This window comes from Hemibagrus wyckioides, unplaced genomic scaffold (assembly GCF_019097595.1).
Source record: "Hemibagrus wyckioides isolate EC202008001 unplaced genomic scaffold, SWU_Hwy_1.0 Contig5, whole genome shotgun sequence".
Taxonomy (NCBI): domain Eukaryota; kingdom Metazoa; phylum Chordata; class Actinopteri; order Siluriformes; family Bagridae; genus Hemibagrus; species Hemibagrus wyckioides.
Genome location: NW_026690807.1, coordinates 435,991 through 448,432, shown reverse-complemented (window position 1 = coordinate 448,432; position 12,442 = coordinate 435,991). Strand labels below are relative to the sequence as shown.

At 38.3% G+C, this 12,442-nt stretch overlaps 1 non-coding gene across 1 annotated transcript; it reads right to left on the bottom strand.

The window, feature by feature from the left end:
* Positions 1-5,485: 5,485 nt before the first annotated feature.
* On the bottom strand, positions 5,486-5,567 carry trnal-aag (transfer RNA leucine (anticodon AAG)). Its single transcript has one exon. It is a non-coding gene; the product is annotated as a tRNA-Leu (tRNA).
* Positions 5,568-12,442: the final 6,875 nt, after the last annotated feature.

Here is a 12,442-nt window from a genome sequence, read left to right as displayed (position 1 = left end):
CCACTTTCCACTCAGAATGTTGTAGATGAAGGTGATGATGTTACTCTGTCCTGTGAATATGTAACAAGTGATACAGGATTCTCCCTGCACTGGTACAGACAATATCCAAAATCTAAACCTGAGTTCCTTCTTTATATTTACAAAACTGGAGATCTAAGTGAAAACCGTCCCCCAAGAATGAATGCTACACTTAAAGATAAGAAAGTGGATCTGATCATCTCCTCTGCTGCTGTATCAGACTCTGCACTATATTACTGTGCTCTGGCGCCCACAGTGACAGGAAATCCAGCTGCACTGTACAAAAACATTCACACTGTTTTGTTATACTCAAGGCAGTTCTGCTGGTGACATTCCTTTACTCCTAAGTGAAATTTATAATTAAATTAGAAGTGCATTAAAGACAAGGCAAGGCTCCACATTTATCACCTTGAACTGTATATATCATCTAACACCAATCACACAGACCAGCAACGAGGTAATGAGAAAAACCTCCAGAACTAAGGAATGAGTTTTAGGCTTCACAGGAAATAAGAATTAGACCTCACATGCTTTGTCACTTCTGCTGTGATGGAGTATATCTAAAATTTAACACTGCAATGTGTGTGATTTAAAGTTTTGTTGCTTCATTGCTTTATGTGTGTACTTTAATCTGTTTGTGTTAAAGCATTACACAGGAAACCTGCTCTCCACATAGCATTATCTCTACAGATGGTATAACCACTACAGAACAATTCCTGGTATTTTTACACAAGTGACTAGAACTGCCTTATTTATTAGTGCATCATTAGTTTTCTGATATTTGCGCAGTGTTTGCACAACTTAGCTCCAAGATATCTCTCCGATTTACTCACCACTTACAATCCTGCTCGGTCACTTAGATCCCAAGATGGTCATCTTTTGTGAATACCATGGTCTCGCCTGTAACGCAGGGGAGACAGAGCCTTCGCAGTAGCTGGTCCTAAGCTGTGGAACAGCCTGCCATCACCCATTAGAACTGCTTCCACGTTAGCTGAATTCAAATCTATGTTAAAAACGCATCTCTTTTCTTCTGCTTTTAATTGTTTGTAATGTGTATGTGTTTTCCTGCTTTCATCCTTTTTATTTTAATTTTTTTCCCTTTCTTTTTGTTCAGCACTTTGGCAAACTAAGGTTGAATTTAAATGTGCTTTAGAAATAAAATTGAATTGAAAATTGAATTGAATTGGTGTATATTTCTTAAGAGTTCAAATGCAGTAAATACTTTAAAATATTAAAGTTTAAAATAATAAAGTTGTGCATCGAGCCACTAGCTTTGTTTGTTTATTGATTTAATGTTTTCAACTATCTAACTGACCGTGTTTGTGCTTTCTTGGGAAAGGTCCATCATGTTCGGACACATGCTTTTATGGTCATGTGACCTGTATATATTTGCATACATAATAGTGGTAGGGCGGGATATTCAAATAAATGAGCTTGTTTCTTTTTTAGGTGTACATGTTCATGTTATTGTTTTCTATTGAAATTAAATTACACATCAAAAGGACTGAATGCCCTGATACTTACATCTGACTATAAAAAATTGATGAATTACTATATAGTTTTTTTCAATGGGAGAACGTATATTACATTAAGGGCCCTGCTCAGTTGACCATGTGGCTTAAACCCCATTCTGTCATTCAACAAACCAGCAACCCTTAACCACTTGAACCACCACTGCTGAAGGATTCCTTTCAACATACAACAACAGACTTCTGTACAGGATCATAATGAAAGAAAGCAATGTCAGAAGTGGGATTCGAACCCATCTAATCAGATTGACAGGTCCTCTGTTGAAGTGCAGGATTCTGTGTAGGTTTTGTAGAACCACAGAAACTAAACTACACTATTCCAATAATCAACTGTTTTATTTGTTAATACTGATAAATAAAGTGTTGTAGTCATTCTAGATGACATTCAGATATTAGATGTTAGGAGAAATTGGACTGTTAATCTTTAGTTAGTCAATCACCTGGTCAATAAACATTAATCACCAGCATGAAATGGAATTTCCACCTGTTTTATTGTGTCCATGTTCAGTATTTTATTTCATTGTCAGATTACACTCCATAGTCATAGTTAATGGTTCATATGTAAATAGACACACTTTGTAGATTTGGATTTTAATTTAAAGTGTAGTACTTCATCAGTATTTCTGTTTAATCTAGCCTACTAGAGGCAATATATTACTAGAAAAGTTAAACTAAAACCAGTTGTACACAAATATTACCAGAGTGGAAAGAGTGAACATAGTCTGTAGTTTGTTCACAAAAATACTTGACAGATTTATTTCTTTTATTTATATTCTTCTTTATAATGGGCAGTTTAGCAGATTAAATTGGGCTGACTGATGAAGATGCCAACATTTTCAGAAAAGGAACAGACTCTGTTATTCTAAAATGTTCATACGAGTCAAGCAGTGATTACACTGAGCTTTACTCTTCTTTTCCTTTTACCAACTTAAGAGTCATGCTTTTCTCACAAGATGGAGATATTTACACTTTTACATTCACTTCATCATCATCCTTTCACATTAACCATCATTTAACCATCAAATGTAGTAACAGTGTATTTTAATGGACACAATATTAGAGGTTAACTAATGTTGTATTGTTTGTAGAATAAAGCCCAAACTGCACTTCACTAACAACTCCTCATACAGCTAGTTTGTTGTGTAACTGGTTATTATTGCATGGAACCAGTGGACACTGTGGATCAGAAACCCAGTAAACGCTCTGTTCTGGACATTCTTGTACCATTAAAGTTAGAATATTAATGCTATATTTGATTTATTTGGTTTATTCTAGATGGAATCTGAAAAATACATGCAAACAACATGACTATGTCAAATGGATTAGTTTTAAATGTTATGTTTGCTTACTTTAGAAACTAGTTTGGAGTTAAATGGAATATTGGTTCCAGATGTAGATGCAGACACCACTAATTTAATGTGTAATTAAATAACTTTAATTACTTTATTTACTGTAAGTAAATCCTGGATTTATCTGTAAGAATCAACAATCTGTCAGTAACATTGGTGACACTGTCATGTGATGCTGTGGGTGGAGCTTCATGAATCTTTATGAAATTAACATATTAGAGTACAGAAAGAATATTTCCATTCAGCTAAGACCATTCATGGTAAAAAATAAAAAAAAAAAATAAAAAAAACATAAAAAAGAGGAATAACTAATAAACTAAGGTGCAGAAATAGACAAAAAAAGTTGATCAGCAACAGTGGAATAGTTCTGTGTTGTATTAGTGACTCAGTTCACTGTCACTGATACTGTGAAGTGATGATCTGTGTAAAATTATGCTCCAACAGCATCACTTCCTGGGTGTGTCCTTCTAGAGACGTGTAAAGTTCAGCACATACAGCACTATTATACAGAATCCTCACAGAGCTGTGTTCAGAAATGGATCAACTATACAACTTACTGTACATAGTGAGATACATACCACTGATTCTCACTCTAGTTACAGGTAATTCATTTTCATCTGTTATAATAATTATTACAATGATATTTAATCAGTTAATAAATTATATTGATTAATTACCATATTTATATTAATCTAGTCATTTTTTTATTTTTTATTATATGATTTGCAAAAAATACTTCACTGATATATTTTTTATGTTCTTCTTACACCAGGCAGTTTTGCTGATAAAATTGGACCAACAGATGAAGATGCCAACATTGTCAGGAAAGAAACAGAGACTGTTACTCTGAAATGTTCATATGAGACAAGTAGTGAAGACATTTATCTTTAATGGTACAAACAATATCCTAACAGCGCACCACAGTTTTTACTGTATAAAGGAGCATGGTCAGGACCTGATCAGAGAACTCTTGATGATCGTCAATTAGAGTTAAAAACAAGCAGAGACTCTGCTGAACTTACTATCAGAGGTCTAAAGCTCTCAGATTCTGCACTCTATCATTGTGCTCTTAGAGTAGAAGCACAGTGATACAGAGTCACTGAAAGGCTTTACAAAAACATCAAATAGCACATACACATACAAAAGTTTTCTAAAAACTACAGCAACTTTTTATCAGTTAACCGCAGACATAAATAAAAAAAAATATGGCAACATGCAGCTGAAAGAAATAGTAAATGAAAACAAAGTGGGTTCAAACATGACAACTACACATTAATTACAATAAATTCACAAATCTACATGTTTCAGGCTTAAAATATATTTTCCTGATGCTATCAGAGCCATTGGGTCACGTGTTGTTGCTGTCTATTTTTAATAAAACTTATTGACATTTTCTCTTGCATTTTCATTCATTATTTTTTTTGTTCATGTGTAATTATGCATGTACATCCTGGAAATGCATGTTGCTTTGCAGGATGTGTGCTAAGGCAATGGCCTTTTACAAACAATCAGAGCAGATGTGGGTTTAATCATCCAGATTTATTCATATTAATTATCCAAATGTAGGGAAATGTGATCTGACAGAGTTTGTGGCATGTTTTTTGGTTTAAGATGAGGATTTTGAGTATTTCTGAAATTGTTCTGAACAAAATTTTTTGGGATTTTGATACAACAGTCTATAAATAACCCCTCTTTACAATCACGGTGAAGAGAGAAGCATCTATAACAATAAAAGATGTCCAATCTTGATGTGGATGAGCTACAGGACTTCAGGATTCTCTGCTGTCATTGAAGAGCAGGACTCTGAGGTTACACTGGAAACAGACTTACAGCAGAAGATTGGACAGTGACAGTATTCACAACTTCAGTTGAATACAAAACTGACAGATTCTAGCCTGAGCAACGAGGTGCAGACTGCATTTATCAAAGGATCCTGAAAAACAGAAATCTCTAAACTATATAATTTATCTGTTTTTAAACAGCAAACAGATTATTTTTCGGTTAGATTTGTATCATTTTCATAGGAAATCCTTGGACAGTTTAATGGGGTTTTTTTTTGTATTTCTTTAAATATTTTATTATTTTCCTATTTATTTCTTATTTTTCTATACTACTTGCTATGCTCTTCATTGTATTATATTTCAGTGCACTGTTGTTGTATTCTATTCTATTCTATTCTATTCTATTCTATTCTATTCTATTCTATTCTATTCTATTCTATTCTATTCAATATCAGCAAGCATGGCTTTGGTTGGAGCACAATTTCATTTCATTATCTGTACTGCTTATCTGATCTATACTCGGGTCACGGGGAGCCTGTGTCTATCTCAGGCGTCATTGGGCATCAAGGCTGGATACACGCTGGATGGAGTGTTGGAGCACGATGTTATAGTTAATTAGAGGTTATAGGTTTTCATCATTTATTTAATAAAGCCGATAGATAGTCGTGCAGTGTGAAAACAATGGTGACCCAAAAACTTTGAAAATCTTGCAGTGTGAACTCAGCAATAAGGCCTCGCGCTCAACCGCACCCCCTGAAGGTGTGGGTGAAGGAACAACCTTCTGCTGTCATCGACCCAAAAGGTCACCTGGCAGCGGTGGGATTCGAACCCACGCCCCCGAAGAGACTGGAGCCTTAATCCAGCGCCTTGGACCGCTCGGCCACGCTACCCATACAATTGAATGGTTGGGGGCTGTGGTCAAGGGAGGCCTGCCAGGTCGGGAAAGAGAGGCACTCTGGCAGGCGGTAGCAATGGTTGTACCACGCATGCTTCCATTACCAGACGTGATTCAAGATCCAAACCCAGGAAAGGTTTGGCAAAGTGGATTGACAGCCTTAGGCTCTTGTTGACAAGGTTTGCTGATATGAACTTGAATCCCAGTCTGTTGCAATCAAGGTGCACGATCCGTGCCGCTGTCTTCGGGACTGCGCACTGCATTGATCTACATGGATCTCCAGTGGCGACCCGTCAGCCTTACATCATCTGTGTCCAACCAACACGGTTGCAAAACCCTAGACCCAGGGCTAGCTTTTCTCACTCCCCTTTAGCGCAGTCTCACAGACCAGGTACGAAGCAGTCCGCATGAGGAGTTGTGGTAAAGAGGAGGTTAAAGGGCACACAAGCAACAAGGAAGGGATTCAAACACACATGTGTAGAGCACAATGGATTAGCAGTCCATCGCTTTAATCTTTCAGCCACCTCATCAGGTGCAGGTGTGGCACCCACGGCCAAATGTCCACAGAGACCTCAACAATTCTGTAGAGGAGCGCCGTAACCCAACACGTTTAAACAAGCCTGTTCCCAAAGCAACTGGAGCCCATCCCACGTGGATTAGCAGTCTGTCTCCTTAACCTCTTGGCGTCCTAGTTCACCCACATGACCATACACCTCAGTGCACCTGACACTTGCACTCCGTTGCCCAAACCTCTTGGCCACCACTTCTTATGTCGATTTTTTATTCTTGGTTAAATTGTTGTTTTGTTGGTAGCTCGTAACCATGGTAAGGGCACAACTGATGCAGCTCACACGCGGAAACCGTGTTTTGCGTACCGTTCTGTGGTTGTTTGGACTTGCTGTTTGTAAAAGCAAGGTGTGAAACAGAGCAGCGTCTCAAAGCCAGGCGTTGACACCAGTTGCCGAAACCTGGGAGCTACACTATATTGCCAAAAGTATTCGCTCACCCATCCAAATAATCAGAATCAGGTGTTCCAATCACTTCCATGGCCACAGGTGTATAAAATCAAGCACCTAGGCATGCAGACTGTTTTTACAAACATTTGTGAAAGAATGGGTCGCTCTCAGGAGCTCAGTGAATTCCAGTGTGGAACTGTGATAGGATGCCACCTGTGCAACAAATCCAGTCGTGAAATTTCCTCGCTCCTAAATATTCCACAGTCAACTGTCAGCTGTATTATAAGAACGTGGAAGTGTTTGGGAACGACAGCAACTCAGCCACGAAGTGGTAGGCCACGTAAACTGACGGAGCGGGGTCAGCGGATGCTGAGGCGCATAGTGCGAAGAGGTCGCCAACTTTCTGCAGAGTCAATCGCTACAGACCTCCAAACTTCATGTGGCCTTCAGATTAGCTCAAGAACATTGCGCAGAGAGCTTCATGGAATGGGTTTCCATGGCCGAGCAGCTGCATCCAAGCCATACATCACCAAGTGCAATGCAAAGCGTCGGATGCAGTGGTGTAAAGCACGCCGCCACTGGACTCTAGAGCAGTGGAGACGTGTTCTCTGGAGTGACGAATCGCGCTTCTCCATCTGGCAATCTGATGGACGAGTCTGGGTTTGGCGGTTGCCAGTAGAACGGTACTTGTCTGACTGCATTGTGCCAAGTGTAAAGTTTGGTGGAGGGGGGATTATGGTGTGGGGTTGTTTTTCAGGAGCTGGGCTTGGCCCCTTAGTTCCAGTGAAAGGAACTCTGAATGCTTCAGCATACCAAGACATTTTGGACAATTCCATGCTCCCAACTTTGTGGGAACAGTTTGGAGCTGGCCCCTTCCTCTTCCAACATGACTGTGCACCAGTGCACAAAGCAAGGTCCATAAAGACATGGATGACAGAGTCTGGTGTGGAGGAACTTGACTGGCCTGCACAGAGTCCTGACCTCAACCCGATAGAACACCTTTGGGATGAATTAGAGTGGAGACTGAGAGCCAGGCCTTCTCGTCCAACATCAGTGTGTGACCTCACAAATGTGCTTCTGGAAGAATGGTCAAAAATTCCCATAAACACACTCCTAAACCTTGTGGACAGCCTTCCCAGAAGAGTTGAAGCTGTTATAGCTGCAAAGGGTGGACCGACATCATATTGAACCCTATGGATTAGGAATGGGATGTCACTTAAGTTCATATGTGAGTCAAGGCAGGTGAGCGAATACTTTTGGCAATATAGTGTATTTCAGCACCCGGGTCTGGGGGCTCCAGTATGGTGTGAGCGTGCTCGTGTTTTTTTGCAGCCAGGCAGCCTGCTAACGTCAACTCTTAAGCACATTTGCAGAAGGCACAGGAGCCACAACCCCTATAAAGCCTTTGTGGTGCCAGAGCCCACAACCACTGCCTTGAAAAGGCTCAGATGGGAGCAGTGGGTTTTGAACCCGCATCTCTGAAGAGGGTGGCGCCTAAATTCTAAATACAGCACCTTAGACCACTCGGCCACACTACCCAAGGGCTCATGCCTTATAGACCTCTGTGGAGAGCACACTGACATACTGTCTGGGTGTGTGGTATGCAGGCTGCACAGGTGAGGACAGACAAACTGAGCAGAGGGTGAAAAACAGCTCAAAAAATCATCGGCTGCCCTCTGCCCTCCCTGGATGACATGTCCAGGTCCCGCTGCCTCAGCAAAATCAAGGCCATCACAGGAGACTCCTCACATCCTGCTCATCACTTTTTTGACCTGTTGCCATCTGGGTGGCACTTCAGGTCAACAAAGTCTCACACCTGAGGTACTGAGATATTGAGAAGGGTTCAGTATTTATATTAACATATTTTTACATATGTTTCTTTATTGACATGCACAACCAATTATTACAACATTATTACAACAATACTAATTCTAACAAAGTCCTGAATATGTACAATATGGCTATATTTGTGGACACCTAACCATCACACCAGTATGTGGGCATTCTCCAAACTGCTGCACAATTGTAGGATGTCTTTATATTCTTACAAAAACATGTTCCAGCTCAATGAAGATGTTTATTACAAGTTTGGTGTGGAATAAAATGAGTTACCTGCACACAGCCCTGAACTCAAACCCACTCAACACTTTGGGATGAATTAGAATTCTGACTGCACCCCAAGCCACACATGCCTGATGTTTTAGGGCTGTATGGACACATGGACGTACAGTATCTCACAAAAGTGAGTACACCCCTCACAGTTTTGTAAATATTTTATTATATCTTTTCATGTGACAACACTGAAGAAACGACACTCTGCTCCAATGTAAAGTAGTGAGTGTACAGCCTGTATAACAGTGTAAATTTGCTGTCCCCCCAAAATAACTCAACACACAGCCATTAACGTCTAAACCGTTGGCAACAAAAGTGAATACACCCCTAAGTGGAAATGTCCAAATTGGGCCCAAAGTGTCAATATTTTGTGTGGCCACCATTATTTTCCAGCTTTGCCTTAACCCTCTTGGGCATGGAGTTCACCAGAGCTACAGGTTGCCATATATTTACGAAAATGTGAGGGGTGTACTCACTTTTGTGAGATACTGTATATTGCCACCTACTGAACAATCATCTAATTTTTAATATTATTAGTGTATATTTTGCAACAAGTTTGAAGTAATATCTAAATAAAGCTAGTCTAAGTAGATTGATTGATAATGTTAAATTGCCCCTAGGTGTGAATGGGTGAGCAAATGGCTGTGTGTGTGTGTGTTTGTGTGTGTGTCTGTGTGTGAAAGAGAGAGAGAGAGAGAGAAACAGAGAGAGAGAGAGAGAGAGAAAGAGAAACAATTATTTTTTTCAGTTATATTTCTGCACATATATAAATTTGGTAAGTTAAAAAACAATTTTTTTTGGTGTTAAGGTTTTTCTCTTCAGTGAACACAAGATGGCGCAGTCACTTATCTTAATGTTGGTCAAGAACCAGAGCACCACACAACCTGCTCACATTCTCTGAGACATAGAGTATACTTGTTCTTCTATCATACATACTGCTGATATAATATCCTAACCCCTGCCCTGGTTACTCTTAGTGCCTAAGATAATTTCAGAGATACCATTCTGATTAAACAACACAACTGTCCACTTAACACTAAACTGTCATGAGAATAAATACTCATCTAATGTCATTTCTTTGACAAGCAAAAGCACCTTCTGTGTCAGAAACACTGAAAACTGGAAACTTTTCTGTAAATCTGCCTTTACTCTTCTTTCTTTTCTTCTGATGCTATCATGAGTACAGGAAAGTTTTATTTTTCAGATTTACATCAAAACTTGATTTCCTGCTTTCAGTATGAGTTTACTTAAATGTCCTCTGGACAGGTTTCCCATATGAGGCTGAATGTAAAACCAGGATGTTTCAGTAAGAATCAACAATCTGACAACAACATTGGTGACACTGTCATGTGATGCTGTGGGGTGGAGCAATTTTGAAGCTTTATGGTGTTAACATATTAGATTACAGAAAGATCTCCACTATTTTCACTGAGCTAAGACCAGTCATCATGTTCACTGTTATATTCATGTATCTGTGGCTTTCACTAGGTGAGTTAACATTGACTTTTTGTTATTACAGAAATATTAACTATATTATATTAAATATTAGTCTGTGTGGTGATGCAGTGTGAAAATGCAGAGTGTGGGTCTGACTTAAGTATTTCCTGTTGGTTATTTAAAGGTTAGAAACATTATGTTCTCTTCTCTATGACAGGTGACTCCATGGCAGATTCAATAGAGCCAGATTTCCCTCATAAAGCTGTAGATGAAGGTGATGATGTTACTCTGTCCTGCAAATACAAATCAAGCTTTACTATAGGAAACAACCTGCACTGGTACAAGCAACATCCAAAATCTAAACCAGAGTTCCTTCTTATTGTTGACCAAAAAGGAAATCTAATTTCCAACACTGACCCAAGAATGTCTGCTAAAGTTGATGATAAAACTAAACAAGTGGATCTGATCATCTCCTCTGCTGCTGTATCAGACTCTGCTCTATACTACTGTGCTCTGGAGCCCACAGTGACAGGAAATCCAGCTGCACTGTACAAAAACACTGACACAGTTTTGTTATATTGAAGGTAGATAAACTGCTTAAACTCAATAATTTACATTCCATCAAATCAGGAACTCTGCTAGTTTTTGACTCTCACAATTTTCAAGTGAAATAAACTCACACAGCAGAATAAACTCATGAACAGGATATTATTATACATCAAATGTACATTAAATAATTGCTTAAATTGACTTTTGTTAGTTTTTTAAATGCATTTTCATAGTAAATATTTTACAGTAATTCATTACACATTTTTCAAAAATATACAAAAATGTATTTTGAAAAAAGTTCCAGTTTTACCAACTTAAATAAAAGAAAATTAAGTAAACCTAACTCTAGGAAACAATTCATTTTAACTATTTAAGTAACTATTTGCTATTATTTATACTGTGTTATAGTTTTTTTTACTCAAACAGGGGAAATAAAAAAGAACGTGTTTGTTTCCCCAAATTAATGTTTTTGTTGCTATGTTTATGTATTGTGTTGTAATTGTTGTCATAATTAAAAATAATTTAAAAAATAAATGTATGTACAACAGTCTGCCATAAGATCAGCAAACTTCCATGTATTTATTTTATTTTGCTCTCTTTTGCTCCTCATCATGAGGAGACTCTTGCAGAAGACTGAACAGGAGTTGTTTGTTCTCTGATATAACTGAGGATAGCTAGCTAGCAAGCTAACATTAGCTATGTCTGTTTATAACAGTAGCTTGCAGAGTCAAATGCTGCATTCATACAGTAGTTCAGAATTATCATCTAACAAAAACACAAAACCTCTTGTTACCTATACAGCCTGAATACAAGTATAGCTTTTCTATTCCACTTTCTACTCAAAATAAAATAGAAAAAACTTGGAAATGTATTTAGTTTAAAAAGTTAGTATCAAAGGTTATAGTATTGTGAGATATTGTGTCATTTGGTATTAGATTCTAGAGACACAGCCCTGATCTCTAACTCCAAAAGATATGTTTAAGAGGTGAAGTCAGATGCAGTGGTTTGATCAGCAACAGTGGAATAGTTCTGTGTTGTATTAGTGACTCAGTTCACTGTCACTGATACTGTGAAGTGATGATCTGTGTAAAATTATGCTCCAACAGCATCACTTCCTGGGTGTGGCCTTCTAGAGATGTGTAAAGTTCAGCACATACAGCACTATTATACAGAATCCTCACAGAGCTGTGTTCAGAAATGGATCAACTATACAACTTACTGTACATAGTGAGATACATACCACTGATTCTCACTCTAGTTACAGGTCATTTATTTTCATTAGTTAATTCACTGTATTAACTAATAATTTGGTTTTTAGAGTATAGAGTAATTTCCTAATTTGTCTGGTCAATATTTGGTTTTAAAAAATGCTTTACAGTTTAATTTCTTAAAGTTCTTATCAACAGGCATTTTTGCAGATAAAATTGAGCCAACAAATGAAGATTCCATCATTAGGAAGGAAACAGAAAGTGTTACTCTGAAATGTTCATATGAGACAAGCAGTGAAAATATTCGGCTTTACTGGTACAAACAATATCCTAACAGCGCACCACAGTTTTTACTGTATAAAGGTGCAAGGTCAGTTTCAGGACAGCGTAAACCCACTGATACTCGATTAGAGACAAAAACAAGCAGAGACTCTACTGAACTTACTATCAGAGGACTAAAGCTCTCAGATTCTGCACTCTATCATTGTGCTCTTCATGTAGCAGCACAGTGATACAGAGTCACTGAAAGGCTTTACAAAAACGTATAAACCAGTATAAATGAAGATTCTTAAACCACATCAAAGATCCTTCCTTTACCAACCTGTTAT